A 16,548-nucleotide genomic window follows, 5' to 3' on the forward strand; every position below is an offset into this window, starting at 1 on the left:
AGATGAACAGGAACAAGATTTCCCCATTTCTGACCAGGACGACCAACAGGAGCAGCCGTGTCTCCGGCTCACACTGATACTGACACAGATGTGGACATTGGCACTGACGATGCATTTCTCAAACTTCAGTGTGGACAAGGCTCTTCCCATGAATCAGCCAGTTCAATTCTCCGACCACCACAGGAGTGCTGGGGTCTACATGATAAAAATAAATGAGCAAATTGACACAAAGTAAAAGGTTAATGAGAGAACCAGGTGATGTAGGTAGCACAAGTGATGTGACAGGCATAGCAGATACCATAGTGTGTGTGGTGATGTTTCTTTCCGCAGTTGGGACAAGGTGGCTTCAGTGGGAGGTCTGTCAGGGACCGAGGTCTAGAGCCAGCACCTTGGGGGGTGGGCGGTGCAGAGGCCGGCTGGCGAGCAGGAGACCAGGTCTTCAGGCCGGCCGCTGCCACCCACCTGATCTGGAAGGACTTGGAGCTTTGTCATCAAGCACAGCCACCCACACTGTGGGCTTCAGATTCTCGAGGGCTGGAGTTAGAGGTGGTGCTGGGGGCTGAACTCAGGTCCTCTGCAAAAGCATGAAGTACTCTCAACTGTTGAGCCATTGCTCCAGTTCCCAACCTCCACGTCTGAAGATTGTTCTGTTCGGTCAAGGTACAGTATTAAAAAAAAAAAAAAATCCACGCGCTGGGAGTGTCGGTGCTCTCCTTTAATCCCAGAATTTGCAGGTGGATCTCTGATTTCGAGACCAGCCTGGTCTACAAGCGAGTTCTAGGACAGCCAGGGCCACACAGAAACCCTCTCTTGAACCTCCCCTACTCCCAGTGCTATCTGTGGTCCCTGACTCACCAACCTGGCTCTCAACTACCTCTGGGAAAATCCTCCAATACTTGGTGGGGGTAGGGGGTGGGGGACCAGGGGGTCGGAATGGAAGATACATCACAGAGAGATGAGTAAAGAGCTGAAATCTTGGTTGTCTTTTAAAACATGAAAAGTGAAAAAATATTTAGCATTTTTCACTTTGTGTTTAATATCGTGTTATGGTTTAATTCTTCTCCCCAAATACTCCCCAGGGCCTCTGACTGTTTCTGCAGCTCGGTATTGGAAATTACCTCTTTGTTTCCCAACTCCAGGGATAGCTTGAAGTATGAGTCAGAACTCAAAGCCGGTCACCTTCTCTCCCCCTTCTTGTTGCGGTGTCCATTGATGCCCACTTAATGGGCTGGAAATGAGGTCCCCAGCGTCTGTGTCAGGGCCTTGAGACTCTTATCTCCTCATGCAACTTTCACTTCAGAATTAATGTCCCGCTGGCTAGGGGGAGGAGTAAACTCGTTAGGGGCACTAACCGATTTCTTCCTCATCACCTAACTGCATTCATTGCATGCGTGTGCTCAGAATAATGTCTATTCTACAAGCCAAATGGGGAAAGGCTCTAATGTATTTCCCTGCATTTGGCCTGCCACAATTGTAAATTACCTCGCTTAATGGACTTGGGGATTCTGTTATCTATTTGGAAACTTCCGAGCTCCTGGAGAAGCAAATCAAGTGTCTTAGTTCTGAAGGAAGGGAAGGGGGGGTGGGGGGAGACTTTGAAGATTTACCCTTCAACGACAGCATTATTGATGCCTGCTGGGTTTTGCAAACACTTTCCTGTGGACTAAGTGTGCACGAAGAGGCCACAGGTCCTTTTTTTTCCCTCAATAAGTCACCCTGAAATAATGACTACAGGGCTCATAAATCGCCTCTGGAAATCAGCCATTCTGGGAAGGTATTTGGTACTTTCCCTCTCACCAGGTCCATTCCATCTGCACTGGGGGAGGAGGGTCGCCTTTAACCCCAGCACGCAGGAGGCAGAGGCAGAGGGATCTCTGTGAGTTCAAGGCCAGCCAGCCTGTTGACATAGTGATGTTCAGGTCATCCAACACAGCAGCAGCCATCTGTTTACAGAGGGGTTTCCAAACTGTCATCTCATCTGATGACATATAGAAACTGGGCCCACAGATGTCGCCTCATCGTAAGGCGCCTTCAGACCCGTATCTGCTTTTCGTATCTGTATTTGAGTCTGACAGGCCCACAAGGATGCCCAGATATTTAGTGAGACATTATTCCGAATGCTTCTGTGGGAATATCTTTGGAGATGAATGTTTAAATCGACTCTCATGGTTATGAAGCTGACAACTTGAGAAATTGACAAATTGAGCCGATGTCCCAATTTGAGCCCAAAGGCCAGAGGCTGCTGTAGAACCAGGAAGAGCTGATATCCCAGGCCAGAGGCCACCAGGAGTCTTACTGGGAGAGGTCAGCCTTTTAATTTTGTCAAGTGTTCAACTGATTGGAAGAGGCCCACCCACGTTAGAGTCAGTTCCTTATAAAAAAATCTCACTATTGGTCTGGTGAGATCACTAGACAGGGAAAGGCACTTGTCACCAAGCCTGACTATCTGAATTTGATTTTAGGGGCTCACATTGTGGAAGGAGAAGATTGCCTTCTGCAAGTTGCCCTCTGACATCCATGTGTGCCATAACACTGGGGTAACCCCCTTCCCTACCACCCCTCTCTCTCATAAGTGCACTTGCACGAGTGTGTGCACGCACACACACACACACAACATCAGACACAGGCACACAACACACATAGGCACATACACAGAGACATAGACATTCAGATAGACATATACACATACACACACAGACAGACACATAGACATATACACACAGACAGATATACATACAGTCACATAGACACACAGAGATAACACACAGACATATACACAGACACAACAGACACACACACATGACATCAGACACACACAGACACACACAGTCACACACAGTCACATGCAGAGAGAGACATTCAGACAGACATATACACATACACAGAGACAGACACACACACACACAGACAGATATACATACAGTCACATAGACACACAGAGACACACACAGGCATACACACAGACACACACACACACCACACACACACACACACACTCACACACACACACACACACACAGAGGCACCTCTGACTGGTCCTTGTGGTAAGGTACAGGTCTACGCTTGGAAAGGAGGGAATACTGAAATTGGCTGTGAATTAATAACTAATACAGAGCTGAGGACTGAGCCCAGACCTCATGCATGCTATGCAAATGCTCTACCTCTGATCCATAACTCTCATCAAGGGTTTCTTCTGTTTTATGTGCATTGGTGTTTTCCCTGCACTCCATGTGCATGTATTGCCTGCAGAAGCCAGGAGAGGGCATCAGATCCTCTGGAATTGGAGTTACAGTACTGATGAGCCACTCTGTGGGTGCTGGGAATCGAACTTGGAACCTCTGGAAAATCAGCCCATGCTCTGAACCTCTGAACCAACTTGCTAGCCCGCAACAGTTGATCTTTAACACCTGAGTCGGCTTTTTAGCCCCAGCTGCCAGAGTGCTGACTTATTTTCTTTTATGCTAATTTTCGTTTTCTGAGTCAGGTTTTTCTGTGTATCCCTGGCTGTCTTGGAACTCACACTGTAGGACAGGCTGGTCTTGAATTCATAAGATCCACCTGCCTCTGCCTGGGATTAAAGGCGTGTGCCACCACCACCCAGCAATTAACCTTTTCTTAACCTTTATCTTTATTGTATGGTGTTCTACCTGCACACATGTTCACCATAATCACACAGTTCCTGGGGAGGCCAGGAGGAGGTTCAGATCCCCTGGGGTTTGAGGTATAGACAGTTGCGAGTCTTCGTGTGGGTGCTGGGAATTGAACCCAGGTCCTCTGGAAGAGCAAACGGTGCTTTTTTTTTTTTTTTTTTTTTTGGAGCTGGGGACCGAACCCAGGGCCTTGCACTTGCTAGGCAAGCGCTCTACCACTGAGCTAAATCCCCAACCCCACAAACGGTGCTCTTAACTACCGGGCTACCTCTCCAGCTGTTTGTTTTTAAATTTGATTTCTAATTGTGATGCAAGATACAAACTGCCTTCTTGAGGGTTTTGAGGCGTGCCGCTCGGCAGCTGTAAACACGGTCATACTATAAAGCTCTGACTTACACGGAACTTTAACCAGCTCTTCCTTACAGCCAAAAGGACCCAGGCAAAGGAAAAGTGTGACGGCATTCAGACGTGAGTGTGAGAGTAAGGGGAGGCAGTCTGGTTGGATTGTGGAGCTGAGACCTGTTCAGCCAGACGGAGGCAGGAGAACACGAGGACTGGAGGGCTGGGAACAGAGGTGACTGGGGGTAGCTGCGTTCAGGGAGGATGGGAGGGGGATGGGCTGGCAGTCAGGGCAGAGCCCAGATAGAATGATGTCCTCTGGCACCCTGTGACTAGGACAGCACCTTGTGTCCCAAGGATACCCACTTTGGTCATCCCACTGCTTCTACCTGGCCTCAGCCAAGCCCTGCCCTCCAGCAGTGGTAATTGCAGGGAACTCTGCCTGTTGGGCTCCGGCACAGTCCTCGAGTGAGAAGCAGCAGCATCTCATAAATAAATAGCCCAGGGTGAAAACCACCTTAAACATAGCACACCCAAGGCAAGGTGTGTCATGTGGGGTGTGACAGTGTGGCTGGCAGGTAGGAGGCATGGGAAGAGGATGTCCCTTTGTCACACTGAGCTCCCCGATTCTCACGGTGACTCCCTGGCTCCTTGTCCTGACTAGCTTCGTAGAGGTCATTAATTAGTGAGAGCATGGCTGGGGTGGGGTCTCGGGGAAACCAGCATACGGGGCAGACCTGTGGCCCTGCACACAGTTTCCCCACCAGTGGCTGAGCCCTAAGAAGTGGGCACACCTCAGTCCTGGGAGCCTGAGTCCTGCCTGTTCCTTTTACACTATTTCCACACCGTGGTCACAGCGACCTTCTTCTGAAACTGTGGTCAGTCATCATAGTCATCATCATCACCATCATCATCGACTCTCCTTTCTACTCCTCCTCCTCCCCTCCTCTTCCTTCTCCCCCCTCCTCCTTCTTTCTTCTTTTTGGATGCAGGAGTTCCTGTAGCCCAGGCTGACCAGGAACTCCCTGTGTAGAAGATGACCTTGTACTGATCTTATCTCTACCTCCTCCTGCCACCACACCCAATTTATGTGGTACTTGGGAATGGACCCAGGTTTTCCTACGTGCTGGGCAGGCACATCACTGACTGAACTACATCCCAACAACAAAGAAACCAGTGGCATCCTTTGCCCACTGGAATAACCCCTCTCTCTCTCCTTTCACTGGCTCCTTCTGTCCATCCTTCAAGTCCCAACTTCATTTCCGAGGCTGGGACTTCGACTCTCTCCTGGGACGAGGTTAGGATATCCCATCATGCACTGCGAACGTTCCATGTCGTCCGTGGTTCAGAACCAGAAATCAGTAAAGCTCCACGGGAGTTGCCAATTTAATGTCCCACATCTTCATAAGCTCCCTGGAGATTGCCGTTCCGTGTCCCCGGCACCTATCAGGGGGCTTGTCACACAGTAGGTGTGCAATGAGTGATGAGAGAAAAATCTAACAGAGCATACCCTTTCCTAGAACCAGAAACAACATCCCTACAACTGCAACCTTTCCCCGCCCTCTGGAAACATCTGGCAACTGGACCCAGCTGAAGGCAGGGAGAAGCCAGCTGAGACACTGTGCTGTGGCACACTGAGGTCAGACCTGGGGTATTTGGAGTTATGTTCTTCTCCAGGCAGGAGCAGGAAGGCAGAGGGATGGTGGCGGTGCCGTACTTCCATCTCATCAGCTGCCCAAGAGGTCTGCGGGCCCAGGAAGGCAGTCCCAGGTTACTATGGCAGATTATGGAGGGGTGAGACCTCTCCACGTAAGGAGAGGTCCTTTCCAGCTCTATGAGGGATGCTTGAGGCCCTAAGTGGTGTCAGGAAATACACACTGGGAAAGAAGCAAGCGTTTGCCTGAGCATCCCTGAGCCTTTCTTAAGGAGTCCAGGTTTTGTGTTAAGGTAATAACTAGGTAATTCAGGTCGCAACCAGAGTGCTAGAACATTGGCTCTCAGGGGGACAAGCTACAGAGCCCGAGGGGAGGGATGTGTCTCCCTGAGGCCATTAAGAGCTCCACAGGCTTTCAGGGCTAGGATGCCTGTGTGTGGGAGGACGTGTGGAAGGACGTGTGAGGAGGAGGGAGGAGGAGGAGATAAGGGTGGGAGAGAGAGGAGGAGAGAGAAGAGCAGGCAGGGAGGAGGAGAAGAACCGAAGGAGGAAGAGAGAGATACCTTGGTCTTGGGGATAGGTCTCTCTTAGAAGAACCCTTGAGACACAGGGCTCACCATGGCTCAGCCTGGCAGCCACTGTCAGGCAGCCGGTTGGCTCGAGCGCTATACTGACAATCGCCTCTTTGAGTGTAGACTTTGGGATTGATTCTGGGGTGGTGATGGTGGGGGGATTTAATGTTAAAAGCAGCAATCTGTTAAGTGCTAGCACTTAAAGCTCGGATGGGATTTACAGTCCCATCTGTGGCAAGTCTTTGCTCTAAGAGGCTTAACAAAGTGGCAGTGGTCCAGGCCTCTTGGCCAAAGGTCCCACTGAGAGGGAGGGGCTTTGTGCTGTTTTTTTTTTTTTTTTTTTTTTTTTTTTTGTCAACTGAACACAAACTACCTGGGGGTGGGGTGGGGATGGAGGAAAGGATCCTTAAATGAAGATTTGTCTCCATCAGATTGGCCTGTGGGCATGTCTACAGGGCATTGTCTGGATGAATGATCAGTGTGGGAGGGTCCTGTCCACTGTGCCACCCCGGGGCATGTGGTCCTGGGTTGTGCTAAGGAAACAGGCTGAGCAAGCCTCGGGGAACAAGCAGCACCCCTCTATGGTCTCTGTTCAGTTCCTGCCTCCAGGTTCCTACCTTGAGTTCCTGCCTGGGCTTTCTTCCATGATGGGCTAAACGGATAAGCTAAAGAGAGTCATTCTCTCCTCCAGTTGCTTTGCTCATGGTGTTTATGACAGTAATGGAAAGGTAGACTAGTCCAGCCGCTCTCAAGGACACAGCCCTGAACTGTTTCTAGGTTTCCTTGTTCCAGCCCCCCACATACTGGCATTTGCTGGGTGTGTCAGCTTGCTGGTGCCGTGCTGGTCCTGCAGCCCATCGGGCCTTCCCTGCAGGGGGCACCTGTATGATATTGTTTAGCAAATAATGACCAGAAAAGTTCTGCACTTGATCAGTACCAGATGCATTCACTTTGTCCTGGGATATTTTCTCCCTTCTGTTAGTGCACTCTAGATGCACAACCAGTGAGTTGAGAGGGCTGACTGCATCCACAGTAGATGTCTCAGGGATTGCCTTTTCTGTGGCAACCACAGAACATGCCACTGTTTCAATCTGTTTGTAACCATTTCTCTATTTTAGGTCATCTGGGTTTTTCCAGTTTTTTCCCTATTATGAATAATGTTGCAGAAAATATCTGTGTATATCAATCTTTATACACATTGTTTCTCTCTCTGTCCCTGTGTCTCTTTGTGTCTGTCTGTCTGTCTTTGTATACACTGTGTGTATGGATGTGTGCACATGGATGCTAGAGGGTAATTGTGATCATTCTGAATCTCATGGACAAGTCAGTCTGTCTGCCCATCAAGTCTGGAAGCCTCCTGCCTCCACCTCTCCAAGGGCTTGGATTGTAGCTGTGTGCTGTGCCGTGTACCTGGCTTTTAAAATATATGTTCTGGGGTTTTAAAGCCCAGATTCTCTTGACCCAGTCACCCAAAGCTAGAGTTGGACCCCTATCTACCGTTCTACAGTTCCCTCCCATTCAGCGGGAGTGCTAAACACATTACCTATAGCTCTCATCCAAATCCTCTCACAGCCCTGTAAGGTGACACCATTCCTGCCATGGATGATAGAGGGCCAACACAGAGAGGCCTCTGATTAACCGCTTAAGATTTTGGAGTCTATAAATGTCAGTGCTAGAACTTAGAAACAAAACAGAACAAAACAAACAGCCCAGCATAGTATGAGATAAACCAGGCCCTCTAAGGTGGGCTGAGTCTCTGTGTCTTAGGTGGGTGGGTTGGGCTCTGTTCCCATGGTTTACTTTTTCCTCTTGGGTTTCGTCCATACCATCTTTTGGGAGGGTGTTCAGAAGGCTTCCAACTCAGGGTTGTTGCACCTAACACTTCCTCTGCATGCGTTTAGCTCCTGTCCACCTCCACCCGCTACATCTGCAGCGGTGAGAGGAGAAATTCAAAATGTCATTGGAACCAGGCAGGGACAGGGCATCCTCTGCTGGAGGGGGGGCTAGGGAGAAGTGGGGGGCTTGCTATGACTCACAGCTGGGCTTTTAGCCACTGGGATGTTTCTCCTGGCAAGAGACTGCTGTAGCCATCAGAGCTTTTTGCATGCAGGCCTTGCTGGAATAGCCCCAGAAAAGAGCCTGTGTCATATGGTCTACTTTGGGGGGTTCTTGCCCTAGTTAGGGTTCCTAGTATGTAGCGAAATACCATGACCAAAAAAAAAAAAAAAAAAAAAAAAAACCCCAACCAAACAAACTCAAAAAACCTTGGGGAGGAAAGGGTTTATTTGGCTTACACTTTCATATCATTGGTCATCATCAAAGGGAGTCAGGCAGGAACTCAACTGGGAAGCAGGAGCTGATGCAGAGGACATGGAGGAACACTGCTTACTGGCTTGCTCCTCACGGCCTGCTCCTCACGGCCTGCTCCCTCTTTGATGGTTCTAGCTTGTGTCTAGCCTGCACAGTTCTCACTGCCTCCCAGAGGAGCAGGGATGCCATGAGAAGTCTGGAGTGTGGGTGGATCAAATCCTGTCACCACATGTAATCTGGCTCACGGCAATTCTAGCAGCTGGTAAAGTTTCTGTCCATCTTTCCAGAATGTTCTCCCCTCTGCTAAAGCTGAGAGGTTGATGAAAGGGGGGCAGAGTGAATTGCAGTGCTGGAGAGAGTTCCGTGTGTGTGTGTGTGTGTGTGGTGTGTGTGTGTGTGTGTGTATGTGTGTGTAACAATGAGTTGAACAATGCCTCTGTGAGAGATAAAGGCCTAAGTACTAGTGCTTTAGACTGTGACCTCAATAGAGATAGGGTCTTGGCTACTGTAGTTCATTAAAACCAAGTGGGGCTAGATGAGGGTCAGCCTACATCAGTGACAGTGTCATGAGAAGGTCACGGCACTAGAGGCAGCTGGGAGTTGTAGTTTGAATGTGAAATGTCCCCCATAGTGGCTTCCATTTAAATACTTAGTCTCCAGTTGGTGGTGCCAAAGCTGTTGTCATTCCCTCTTCTCATCCATCACTCAAACATCCCTCACTCCTTTCTGGAGTCTGGACCTTGGTGTTGACAGCCACGTGTTTACGTGTGTGTGTGTGTGTGTGTGTGTGCTGAGAACGTTTTGTCTTCTCTGAGCTGTAAACTCCAGGAGAACAGAAGCTCTGTCCATGTTAGAGCCCCCCCCCCCCCCCCACATGCCTAGGTCAGGATGAGAAGCCACAAAATACTGATCAAATCAATAAGCAATCAATAAGCTGGAAAAAAGGGTTGTTGCTTTAAGGAGAAGCAGATTACCTTTGTGGAGGAAGACAGTGAAGGGACAGCTTTTTTTTTTTTCACTTGAAAGAAAGTAAGAATAATCCAGCCATTCATGGGGGGGGGGCACACAGCATTTGGGAGGGTGAGGCTGGAGCATCAGAGTCAGAGGCTGCAGAAGTGGGTTCTTTTTAAAAATCCAAAACTAAGTTTTTGTTAGCATAGTCATTTATTTGTGTGTATGAGTGTGCAAATGTGTGTGAGAGAGTGAGTGTGTGTTTTTGTGTGAGTGTGTTTGTGTGAGTGTGCGTGAGTGTGCGTGTGTGTGAGTCTGTGTGTGAGTGAGTGTGTATGAGAGTGTGCAAGTGTGTGTGAGAGTGTGCAAGTGTGTGAGTTGTGTGACAGAGTGTGTGCAAGTGTGTGTGAGAGTGTGTGTGTGAGAGAGAGTATGTGAGTGTTTATGTGTATGTGTGTGTATGAGTGTGTGTATGTGTGAGTGTGTATGAGTGTGTGTGTATGTGTGAGTGTGTATGAGTGTGTGTGTATGTGTGAGTGTGTATGAGTGTGTGTGTATGTGTGAGTGTGTATGAGTGTGTGTGTATGTGTGAGTGTACACATGCATCCGTGCCACAGCACGTATATGGAGGTCAAGAACACATTGCTGGGGCTTGTTTCTTTCCTATCCTGTACATCTGGGAATTGAACTCAGATTGTCAGGCTTGGTGGCAAGCTCCCATACCTGCTGAGCCATCTTACCGGTCTCCATTGACTTTCTTGTGTCCTTTATTGTCTTTTAATTTTGGATCTTCAAAGCCAGCCTCCCTCTCTTTGTCCTGGTGTTAACCGTCTCATAGTGGATAACTTGGATGCCATGCTTTCTTCCTTATAGTAAAAGCCCTGCGTCACCATTCCCAGCCCGTGATAGTAGGAGGGAAGGACTTGGTTGGAAACCAGAGAGTAACAGCATAGGCTCCGGCCGCAGTCCTTCTGGATGGACTCCAGTACTTACTGGTTTGGGAAGGCTCTTTGGGACGTCACTGTCAGCCTGACTGGAGTTTGAATCACCTCTGGAAACACTCTTCTGGCGACGTCTCTGAGAGTATTTCTAGAAAGGTTTAGATGAAGAGGGAAGATTCACCCGGAATGGGACTGGCACCTTCTCCAGAGCTTGGATCCTGATCTGTGAAAAAAAGGAGATGTTGCGCGGGGCACCAACATTCGTCGCTCTGTTTCCTTAACATGGGCTCAGCTCTGGCTGCCTCGCTGTCTTTCTCTCCCTCATGGACTGTACTCTCAGAGTAAACCTTTCCTTCCTTAAGTTTTTTTTTTTTTTTTTTTTTTTGGGTCAGGTGTCATGTTACAAACACGAGACCAGTAACCATTAATAAATCAACAACATAGCTCCCCACGAGAGGCAGAGGTACGCGGGATCTCAGTGAGTTGGAGGCCAGGCTGGCCCGCATAGAGAATTCCGGGCTAGTCAGGGTTACATAATGAGACCCTGTCATAACAACAAATCCACCCACCCACAAAACATAGCTCCCTAGGTACTGAGGTGGTGAGGGAGCATGCTGGGGAAGGTGCTGACTGACTCCTGCAGCCTGGGCCCTTTTCCCCAGTCAGTGGCGCAGCCGCAGATCACTAGGTTCCCCGCCTACGTTCCTGCCCACAGCTCCCTCGGCCTGACTGCGTTACCTTCTCCCTGCAGATTCACCTCACACTTGTTTGATGCTTCTCCAAAGAGCTCCGTCTGCTTCCCTCATCATTCCTGACAGGTGGCTAACACAGCTCTCCGAAACGCCTCCGAACACCAGGCGGCATCTTCCACAGAATTGAGTAGGCTTTAGTGTCTCCCAGTCCTTATTTGCTACAACCACAGACATTTGTAGGGAAACGAATTCTGTGTCTATAGGGGCTCATCTGCGTGGGCTGCCGTGTAAGCAGGCGCCGGGGGACAATCTGCCTGGCCTGGGCACCCACTCACGTGACTCCGTGGCTCCCCACAAACGGCTCCTCCAGCCTCTGGGAAGAGAAGGGCATCTTCCAGCTGGGGTTTATGGCCCAAGTGGGCCTCCTTAGGTAACAGAACATCTGCGTCTACATCGTACCACCGCTGCTTTGTTGCCAAGCATATATCCAGACCTGAGCTGGCCCTCCGTGGTCTGCGGGTTTGCATGGTGGTATTCTTGAGGTGGGGGGCAGGGAGATCTTGTTGGCTGGTGACCATAGACAGACTAACAGAGAGGCATAGATGAGCCCCGGGAAGGACATCAAGGCCTGAGTGTGACATAAATGCAAACGCTTGGTGACCCATCTCATGTCATAATTATCAAGTACTCTTCCTTGCACCTGGCGTTTTCAGGAGCACGCTACCCACTGAATAACGTGTAGGGTCCAGTGCTGACTTCCTGCCTCTTTACGAGGCAATAGTGCCAGGATGAGGTGATTCCATGGGGATCATACTGCCAGGCCACGGGCAGTGCTATGAGGAGAAACCAGAGGACCCTCCCCACCCCCCACTGTGAGAAGAAATAGCACGTGACTTCCTACAAGCCTGGAGAGGCTCCTAGGAGCTGCCTTGCTGGCACTGCGACCCTGGGCTTACAGGGCTGTGAGAAATCACAGACTTTGTTGCAGCCCCTCCGTCTGGTGCTTCGCTATGACAGTGACCAAGGTGGTGGGAAGCTGTGTATCCCAAGGACCCTGCTGTGCGCTAGTGGACAGCGGGCAGGAGATTTTAAGGAAGGCCATTCTGGGAAGGGACACCTCCAAACGGCTTCCACCCTGAAGATGGGTGCCCTCTATGTCATGAGGCTCAGAGCAGACCTGCTTTTGGGCTCCTCCCTCGTCGTATTTACAGTAGGTGGGGGTCCGGGAACCTATACAACCTATATGACCCTGGCAGGGCCATATCAGCAAGTGACAAGCGAATGCTGTGGGTTGGAGACTGTACTTTGACAGATGTTGTCTGTGTGCTGGGAAATAGCGTGAATCAATTGGCCATCCCTGAAGAATTCACATTCTAGTGGAAGAAGGACCACAAGACCACAAGAAAAGTGAAGTGACTGGATCAGCGAGACGGCTCAGTGAGTAAAGGCTCTGGCAGCCAGGCCTGTGACCCGAGTTCCTTCCCTGGGGATCCACATTGTGGAAGGAGAGAACTGAATTCTGCAAACTGCCCTCTGGCCCTTCCCCATTAAAAAAATAAGTGTCAAAATATATAAAAGGCAACTGGGCAAAAAATAAGGGTATAATAGAAAGTTATGAATATGTATTAACTTTTCTCATTGTTGTGACCTGAATCAGGTAGAAGGGTTTATTCTGGTTTACAGTTCAGGGGAAGTGTCATGTTTGGGAAGACACGGGGCAGGAGCCTGAGGTCCCACAGTGTCTACAGTCAGAAAGGAAAGGACAGGCAGAAAGTGGGGCTGTACCATTACCCCAAGTTATTCACTCAATCCTAAAAACTTCTACAACATTTCAGAACAGCACCACCTGCTGGGTGCCTACCAGCACAGTTTTTTTTTCCGGAGCTGAGGACCGAACCCAGGGCCTTGCGCTTGCTAGGCAAGCGCTCTACCACTGAGCTAAATCCCCAACCCCCTGAGCTAAATCCCCAACCCCACCAGCACAGTTCACAATCAAACAATGGTGGTTGGGATCAAAAGCTGAAGTGGGGTAGAGCTTATATGTTGGGCAGCTTAAGATGAAAGCCAGATGACCAGAAAGGCACTTGTTTTCTTAATTGTCGAATTGACAGGCTTGAGTTATCTGGGAAGGGCAGTGTCTCAGTGGTCATTGTCTAGATTAGGCTGACCTGTTGGTAGGTGTGTGGAAAGACGCCGTGGGCGGCATCATTCCCTAGGTAGGGCATCCTGAGTTGTATAGAGTAGATGTGTTAGTTAGGGTTACAGTTGCTCTGATGAAGCATCATGATCAAAGCAACTTGGGGAGGAAAGAGTTTTATTTCACCTTGCATTTCTTTTTTTTTTTCTTTCAAGTATTAATTCTGTTTTATTTGTCAACTGGAAAACTAGACAATCCTCCAGTGCAACAAGGTATGAATTAATCCTCTTCCTCATCATCACCAGCTCCAGCACCACCCTGGCCTTTCTTGGCATTCTTCCTCTTCACTCGGCCTGGGCGGCCACCACCATAAGGAAAACAGAGGGAGAAGACAATGTGCTTCTGGGAGTCCAGGCGAACAATGAAAGATGGGACGTTTACCACCTGCTTGCTGACCCTGATGTGACGTTGGCAGATGAGCACACGGGCATGGTGAATAGATTTGTCCAGGCCCAGCTCAAAGACCTGGGTCTGCAGCCGTCTCTCCAAGAAATCCTCAATCTTCAAGAATGTAATCCAGCTTCATCTTGCCTTCATCCAGCACCCCAATCCGAACAAGTTGTCTCAGCAGAGCATTGCCTTCAAACAGACGCTGAGGATCCTTTTCGTCCAGCGTCAACAGCTCCCGGGCAGCCTTACGAATCTTTGTCAGGGTAAATTCGACCCTCCACACCTCACGTTTGTTCTAGAGTCCATACTTTCCAATCAACTTTAGCTCCTGGTTGAGACGTGACTTCTTGAAGGGTCACATAGGTTTTGTGATCAACCCAGCTTATGGTGACCGGCATGGTGACTATGCTAGGCCCGTCGTGCCTGCGAAGTCTCACCTTGCATTTCTATATGACATCAAAGGAAGTCAAGATGAGAACTCAAACAGGTCAGGAACCTGGAAGTGGGAGCTGAAGCAGAGGTCATGAAGGAGTGCTGCTTACTGGCTTATTTGTCTGCCTTGCTTGACCTGCTTTCTTATAGAACCCAGGACCACTAGTGCAGGGATGGGACCATCCACAATGGGTTGGGCCCTCCCCGATTACTAATACCTTACAGCTGGAGCTTACGGATCTTCTCAGCTGAGGTTTCTTCCTTTCAGAAAACTCTAGCTGGCATCAAGTTGACACATACCTGCCCAGCCCAGTGCATTCATTCATTCTTCTCAGCTAAATTTCCCCAATGTTTGTTTATTTTAAAACTTTTAATTGATTCTTTGTGAATTTCCCATCATGCACCCCAATCCCACTCATCTCCCGGTTTCTTCATATCTGCCCTCTGCCCTTGCAACCTCCCCAATGACTGAGTCTTAGGAAAGCGTCAACAGCTTTCCTAAGGAAGGGCTAGAGGAGTTAGACAAACAAATGTCTGATCAGGAATAGGCAGGGTGATGGGAGAGCCAGAGCCAGAGCCAGAGCCAGAGCCAGAGCCAGAGCCAGAGCCAGAGCGAGAGAGAGCGAGAGAGAGCGAGAGAGAGCGAGAGAGAGCGAGAGAGAGCGAGAGAGAGCGCGAGAGCGAGAGCGAGAGCGAGAGAGAGAGAGAGAGCGAGAGAGAGAGAGAGAGCGAGAGAGAGAGAGAGAGAGAGAGAAAGACAGAGACACACAGAGAGGACAACTTTCAGGAGTCTGTTCTCTTCTTCCACCTTGTGGGCCGCTCAGTTCATAGGGTTTGGTGTCAAGCATTTTACCTGTATTGTCATCTCCCTGGCACATCTCCCTACTCTTAATCTCTTTCTCTATTTACTTTTTTTTTTTGAGGTAGTGTTTCATGTTTCTCAGGTTGGCCTCAAACTCACTATGTAACCAAAGATAACCTTGAACTATGAATCCTCCCACCTCCACACCCCAAATGCAGGGACTCCAGGTGTGTCTCGCCTCACTTGGCTCACATGTTTGCTTTTAAAAGACATTTTTTTCTTTCAGACTTTGAGGGTACTTAATTTATTAGTCCTTCAGCCATGTGTCCTGTTTAACCACATTATAATTTTCACAGTTATTAATTTACATTTCATTTCCCTCAGTGACAGACCCCCACCCCCATGAAAAATGTTACTGCTGTAAATACTAATACTAGTCACAAACAGTCAGCATGCAGACCTGCTTCTCACAGCAATGGCTCTCTCTGTCTGAGAGGAGCTTAGCTTGTCCCCAAGGAAGGAGGAGGCAGAAGAGGTCAGATGATGTTGAAAGAGACAGGCGAGCCGCCCTTGGTGACAGGTGACAATTGGCTTCTGTACCTTATGTTACCCTTGACACAGATGCTACAGCTTGAGCACCTGCTTGTCTCAGAGGCTGGGGAAGACAGCCTGTAGGATTCCATGCCTGTAAGTGGGACAGTGTGGCCAGGAGGCCGGAGCAGTGGACAGGTGTAGATAAGGTCTTCCCTCGGGGACAGCCAAGCAGCAGGCATGAGGTGGTCCTGGAAGAGAGGAACAGATGGGTAGTGTCTTATCGCTTCCATCCTGACCAGACGGAACAGGATGTTCTGCTGGGGCTTCTGAAAGAGGTAGCACACTGCATTCATTTCTCCACCCTGGAGGTGGCCGTGTAGACTATGCCTGGCCCCCGAGGAGGCTGCTTCTCTGTCTAGACTTGGCAAGAGATGTCTGTTACTCCTTAGGAAATTTTGCAGAAGTGCTGGAATGAACTAGCCATGAAATAGGAGTGACAGAGCCTGCCAGCTGGGGCACAGCACTTGGTGGGGGAGGGGAGACTGTGTGTGCATTCCATGCCCTGTGTGTCCTGGACCCTGCCTGGCTCCGGAATGCCTTCTGGGAAACTCACTAGCTCCCCTGAGCTCCACTCCCCAGAATGAACTCTGGTTGTCTGCATCTCAGCTGGACGCTACCTCCAGGTAGTGCCAAGTCTGACTCCGTTGCTAGCCCTGACCTTGGTCCCGTTTCTATCTCAGTTCCCAGCCCTACCCTTATCCCCTCCACATGGTCTGGCCCTGTGGGACTCCTAGATCCTGCCTCTTACCCCCAGCTCACAGACAAATTGGATAATCTGAGTTTTGGCCTTTTAAAAATTACCCTTTTGTGATTCTGAGAATTGGACCTATGGCCTCTGGCTTGCTAGGCAAGTACTTTGCCACTGAGCTGTACCCCCAAACCCAGTTTTAGACCTTTTCCTGTCTCTCTCTCTGTCTTTCTGTCTCTTTGTCTCTCTCTCTCTCTCTCTGTCTCTCTCTCTCTTCTTCTCTCTCCCTCCCTCCCTCCCTCTCTTCTTTTCTTACTTTCTTTTTTCTGTTTGGTT

General features: G+C 49.5%; 1 long non-coding RNA gene and 1 pseudogene across 3 annotated transcripts; both read right to left on the reverse strand.

Annotated features, from left to right (window-relative positions):
• Nucleotides 1-221: 221 nt before the first annotated feature.
• Nucleotides 222-11,713, reverse strand: LOC102548512 (uncharacterized). Of its 3 annotated transcripts, XR_594685.4 has the most exons (4): nucleotides 11,156-11,694; nucleotides 10,470-10,640; nucleotides 1,119-1,317; nucleotides 222-574 (listed from the first exon to the last, which is right to left on the reverse strand). It is a non-coding gene; the product is annotated as an uncharacterized LOC102548512 (long non-coding RNA). The 3 variants fall into 3 exon arrangements; XR_005490197.2 differs by lacking the exons at nucleotides 222-574; nucleotides 1,119-1,317 and having other exon boundaries at nucleotides 10,226-10,640; nucleotides 11,175-11,713; XR_010055607.1 differs by lacking the exons at nucleotides 222-574; nucleotides 1,119-1,317 and having other exon boundaries at nucleotides 10,226-10,640.
• Nucleotides 11,714-13,438: 1,725 nt separating this feature from the next.
• On the reverse strand, nucleotides 13,439-14,094 carry Rps9-ps12 (ribosomal protein S9, pseudogene 12; annotated as a pseudogene).
• Between the last annotated feature and the right edge of the window lie 2,454 nt (nucleotides 14,095-16,548).

Source organism: Rattus norvegicus, chromosome 10 (assembly GCF_036323735.1).
Source record: "Rattus norvegicus strain BN/NHsdMcwi chromosome 10, GRCr8, whole genome shotgun sequence".
In the NCBI taxonomy this organism is placed as follows: Eukaryota; Metazoa; Chordata; class Mammalia; order Rodentia; family Muridae; genus Rattus; species Rattus norvegicus.